Source organism: Salminus brasiliensis, chromosome 1 (genome assembly GCF_030463535.1).
Source record: "Salminus brasiliensis chromosome 1, fSalBra1.hap2, whole genome shotgun sequence".
NCBI classification, from domain to species: domain Eukaryota; kingdom Metazoa; phylum Chordata; class Actinopteri; order Characiformes; family Bryconidae; genus Salminus; species Salminus brasiliensis.
Genome location: NC_132878.1, coordinates 65,314,800 through 65,320,819, shown reverse-complemented (window position 1 = coordinate 65,320,819; position 6,020 = coordinate 65,314,800).

Here is a 6,020-nt window from a genome sequence, read left to right as displayed (position 1 = left end):
CACCCCCAAAATGAGTTTTGTTCATAGAGGAGGAATTTGACAGTTGTGAAGCAGTAATAGGTATGCATATGTTTTGTATTTAATAACTGCTTCATACATGGCTCAGTCAATCAGATTTTAGAACTGACACTAGTTCGATTTTCTACTGTTTTTTTTTTTCTAATTTATTTTAGAAGAATCTATCTCACATATGTACTTGTGTGTCACTAAACTAAACAAGTATAAACACAACATTCCAACAAAAACCCTCAAATATCAGATTGAAAATTATTTCTGCTGTTAAAGTTCAGGGTTCATATCAGTGGGAATTAGTTCCTGAAATAGTTCCTTGGGATAAATCCTCCATTCCTATTGTAAATGAAATAATGTGTGGCTTAAGGCATGTGGAAGAGCAGATACTGTTTTCAGAACAGATGAAAAGATTGAACTCATTTGAAATTTGAGAAGGCATGTCTGATGCGCATGCATGGCTGCCTAAAGATGTGTGAAAGGGCCGGGACTTTTCTTTCATGCGCTGGTAGCACACATGGTGAGCAAATCCCAAGAGTCATCTAATCCCCATAGCTTTTTAAACTATTCACACATGCAGCCATAAATCTGCTCCAGTAGAGAACTGCTCCAGTTCCTCTGCTTCAGGAAGAGACAGTGTGGTGCTTCTTTATGTATGGGGCACTGTAGCTCAGAGAGAATTATCACACACCTTACCTACAGCCAGTGCTGAATACAGACTAATACATTTCTCAGCATATTTGGGCCTCTTCCACATGGATTTGGATATTGTTAAAACATCGATATTTCTCTGTATCCCGCACTCACAAAGACTCTTGAAGCTCTCTCTCTCTTTCTTTTCAGTGTTTTTGTGCGGATGGGCAAAATACAGCCTTTTTGTTTGTTTGTTTGTTTATTAGTTTTTTTACATGGTCAATACAGTGACATTGGAACTGCAACATAAAATTATTCACAAGAACCAGATGCACTGTGTTTAGTGTTTATAGCCAAATGTTTCGAAAACGCTGCCATCAGATGGTAACTTGCACATGCTTGGTGCTGACTAACAGCAGAGTGTACTCTTTCAGTACACTGTGACAGATAAAAAAAGGGCTTTTTACTCTGTGTTATGTGATTGTGCTCCACTCTCCTTTACACAGAAGTCAATCGGCACAGCAGCATCTATTCATAAACCCACCATAGAGGTAAGGGTGTAACCACATTTTCTTGCTTTCATGTAAACAGTAAAAAAATTGTCTCTGTTTATCTGGGCTGTAAAGATGTACCGCTCCCTTCCCCATGCATATACGAAAGCTGCAAAAACAGGATGTTTTGGAATTCACAGAGAACACTTAAATTTAACCAGACCTTGATTTGAGGGGGAAGATGCATTCCCCCCTTATGCCTTTTGTAAAAACAAAATACTACCCCAACTAGCACAGAAGGCTATAGGAACATTAGGCAATGTTTTTAAAAGGTAAATAACGTGAAATATGGGCACTGGTGTACTGCTCTTGTAGGCATGACCAAATTCATAACACTCCAAATGTTCATGGATAGCTCTACTAACCAAATATTGTTAGCTGGGACTCCCCTTAACCTGGACCAGGTGAGTCAGTTACAAGACCTGGCTTGTAACTGACTCACCCACATTTGTCAGGGTGAAGATTCTATTCTCCATAAGGGTGATTTGACCACTGCATATGACCAGCCATACGGTCTACAGCAGTTTGTGATTGTAGACAGTCTGTAGCAGTGTTATTGGAGTGGAAGATGTGGGAAAAGTGATTAAACGTTGTTTTGTTCCTGACTGTCATGAAGCAAATTATTTTATTTTAAATTATTTTTCCCAACGGCCCTGAGGATTTGAGGGTTTGTTGCTAACATTTTGGGGAGGCACAATCACAAAAGAGGTCATTTACAAATCTCAGTCTTACAAGAAAATTTGGGCGTGTGAGTTTAAACCTTTTCAGTAAGGTTTCCCTCACAGAAAGTGTTTTTCAGTGTGACAAATTGATTGCGAGCCTTATTACAGCGTGTGATAAAAATATTTGTCAAGCCTCACTAGAAGTGGCCTTTAAAGGAGTTTGGGTTTGGTTGTCTGAGTGCAGTTATGTGAACACTGAGTGCTGCTGGCTGGGAAAACAGCGTGTGGATTGTTTTGGCCGTTTATGAGCTCATGGCTGGTGCTCTCTCTAGCCCTCTCTATAAGAAAAAAAAGGCCTCCAGCTGGCAGACAGGCCTGAGGGTCCAGGCCATAGAGAACCATGTCATGGCCTTGGCCCACAACAGCCCCCTCAGCTATGACGTTTCATGGAAGCTTCTTCAGGCCAAGAAAAATATCACTTGAGGGACAGATGAACATCAGTCACTCTTTGAATGAATACAAGTTACATAATGTTTAAAGGTCTAATGGGTCTATATGCGCTCTCATGACCTCATTTAGAACTGTATCAGTGCTGAGATGGAAAGTAATGAAGCCTTTAAAGCTGAGCTTGATTGTTTTGTTTTTTTCACAAGCAGCCTTAGTACTTGACATAGTGTTTTTACCCCAATAATGCTTTACAGAGTAGAAAACTGCAAGCCAAATGAAACAGTTGTTTTATTTTATGGATTGTTTTAATGTGTTTGGAGTCCTTTTCAAATGATGCATACTGGAGACACTGTCAGCTGTAAACATCACTAACACAAGCACAATGTCTGTATAGGAGATTGTGCAGTCAAGCATCCTAAATGCTTCAGAAATGGTTCTTGGCTTGGAATCTTGAATTGGTATAAATCTATTAATATAAATTTTAATATAGAGGTTCTTTAAATGATAAATATGTCTATTAAACACATTTAAAAAAAGGTTTCAAAGAACAATTACTATATTAGGTTCTTTAGGGATACCAAAAGTGGTTCTTCTATGGCATCGCTTCAAAGAAACCATCTTTATGTTTTTAACTGTATCAGTCCAGTCTCCATCTTCCGTCTCTTGTTGTTTGGGAAACTATACGTTGCAGATAATTTCTCACTGCTTAGATCAGAAACAAGAAAAGTGAAAAGCAAGAGGGCGTCATATTTTTCCTCTTGAAAACACAATACATGCCAGAATAAACTGCGCCAGATGTTAAGCCAGGCACTGAAGCCAGTTCTTTTTCTTTTTTGCTCCCCCCTCCAGGTGGAATACATTTCATGCATGTATTTTCATACTCTAAAGTAGTAAAGACACAAGCAGTTCCTCTCCTGTTTTTAGGTGCTACATAAAATGGACACTGAAAGACAAATATTAGGTACAAGTAAGTATAAACAGGCAGCTCATACTTACAGTACTCTATATAGTCACTACATACATATATATTTAAGTAAGTAAGTTTATATATATATATATATATATATATATATATATATATATATATATATATACAGTACAGGCCAAAAGTTTGGACACACCTTCTCATTCAATGTGTTTTCTGTATTTTCATGACTATTTAAATTGTAGATTCTCACTGAAGGCATCAAAACTATGAATGAACACATGTGGAGTGAAAAAACTGAAAACATGTTTTATATTCTAGTTTCTTCAAAATAGAAAAAACCCTTTGCTCTGATTACTGCTTTGCACACTCTTGGCATTCTCTCAATGAGCTTCAAGAGGTAGTCACCTGAAATGGTTTTCCAACAGTCTTGAAGGAGTTCCCAGAGGTGTTTAGCACTTGTTGGCCCCTTTGCCTTCACTCTGCGGTCCAGCTCACCCCAAACCATCTCGATTGGGTTCAGGTCCGGTGACTGTGGAGGCCAAGTTATCTGCCGCAGCACTCCATCACTCTCCTTCTTGGTCAAATAACCCTTACACAGCCTGGAGGTGTGTTTGGGGTCATTATCCTGTTGAAAAATAAATGATGGTCCAACTAAACGCAAACCAGATGGGATGGCATGTCGCTGCAGGATGCTGTGGTAGCCATGCTGGTTCAGTGTGCCTTCAATTTTGAATAAATCCCCAACAGTGTCACCAGCAAAACACCCCCACACCATCACAGCTACTCCTCCATGCTTCACAGTGGGAACCAGGCATGTGAAAACCATCCGTTCACCTTTTCTGCGTCTCACAAAGACACGGCGGTTGGAACCAAAGATCTCAAATTTGGACTAATCAGACCAAAGCACAGATTTCCACTGGTCTAATGTCCATTCCTTGTGTTTTTTGGCCCAAATAAATCTTATCTGCTTGTTGCCTCTCTTTAGCAGTGGTTTCCTAGCAGCTATTTGACCATGAAGGCCTGATTTGTGCAGTCTCCTCTTAACATTTGTTCTAGAGATGGGTCTGCTGCTAGAACTCTGTGTGGCATTCAACTGGTCTGTGATCTGAGCTGCTGTTAACTTGCGATTTCTGAGGCTGGTGACTCAGATGAACTTGCCCTGAGAAGCAGAGGTGACTCTTGGTCTTCCTTTCCTGGGTCGGTCCTCGTGTGTGCCAGTTTCGCTGTAGCGCTTGATGGTTTTTGTGACTCCACTTGGGGACACATTTAAAGTTTTTGCAATTTTCCGGACTGCCTGACCTTCATTTCTTAAAGTAATGATGGCCACTCGTTTTTCTTAGTTAGCTGATCGGTTCTTGCCATAATATAAATTTTAACAGTTGTCCAATAGGGCTATCGGCTGTGTAGTAACCTGACTTCTTAGTAGTTTTACTGATCAAATAAAAACAAATAACATTAAATACCAAACCACATTCATACAAAAGGTAGTGGTGTTATTTACAGTGACTTAAAAAATATTCAATTTTATTGCTTTAATAATAATATATATATATATATATATATATATATTATATATTATAGCTTGAAGGGCTCTTGGTACTGTTCGACTTTTGACCACTGCCATCAAGTATGGAGGGGCTGGTTCATTCTTAGCTTTGTAGGCCAGAGTCAGGGTTTTGAATCTGATGCAGGCAGCTACAGGAAGCCAGTGAAGAGAACGCAGTAGCACAGATGCATGGCTAAACTTAGAAACGTTGAAAACAACATTGGCTGCATTCTGGATTAGTTGCAGGGGCCTGATGGTGCGGAAAGGGAGACCAGCCAGAAGAGAGTTGAAGTAATTAAGTCTTGAAGTGACAAGAGACTGAACGACTACTTGGGCGGCCTCTCTAGAGAGGATAGGTTGAATTCTCCGGATGTTGAAAAGTAGAAATCTACATGACAGAGTCAGCCATTTACAACATGAGTTGAGAATGATAATTGATCATCCATAACTACACCAAAGCTTTGTACTTCTGTAGAGAGAGTGACCAGTGAGTTCTCAAACGAGATGGCAAGATGTGAAGGTTGTGAAGTCCAGCAGTTCCCGGGATGTACAGCAGTTCTGTCTTGCTGGGGTTGAGTTTGAGGAGGTGAGCCGCCATCCAAGAAGAGACATTGGTGAGACATGCTGAGATGCGGGTAGAAACCTGTGTGTCAGACGGTGGGAAAGAAAGGATGAGTTGAGGGACATCAGCGTAGGAGTGGTAAGAGAATCCATGAGAGGATATCACTTTACCAAGAGAGACAGTGTAAAAAGAAGAGGACCAAGCACCGAGCCTTGTGGAACTGAAACACCAGTGGAGAGACTGCAAGGAGCAGATGTGTCCCCCTGCCATCTCACCTGGTATGAGCGCCCCTTCAGGTACAATGCAAACCATCACCATGTACAGCCGGACTTGGAGATCACCTGAGTGCAGTGAATGTGTGTTAATCAGTAACCCTGGCTAAAAATGAACACCATGAAGAATAAAGAACACTCCAAACTGTGAGAAAAGGTTGTTGAAAAGTTTAAGTCAGAGAGGGAGCATCCCATGGAGTTCAGTTAAATCCATTATTAGGAATATGGCACATGTGTAAATCTGCCTAGAGCAGACCGTCCTCACAAACTGAGTGACTGTGCAGGAGGAGGAGACTAGTGGGGGAGGCCACGAAGACACCTATGACTACTCTGAGAGTGGCAAAGAGAATTAAATATTTATTACAGTTTGCCCAAAGGCATGTGGGGGACTCCAAGGTCAACTGGAAGAA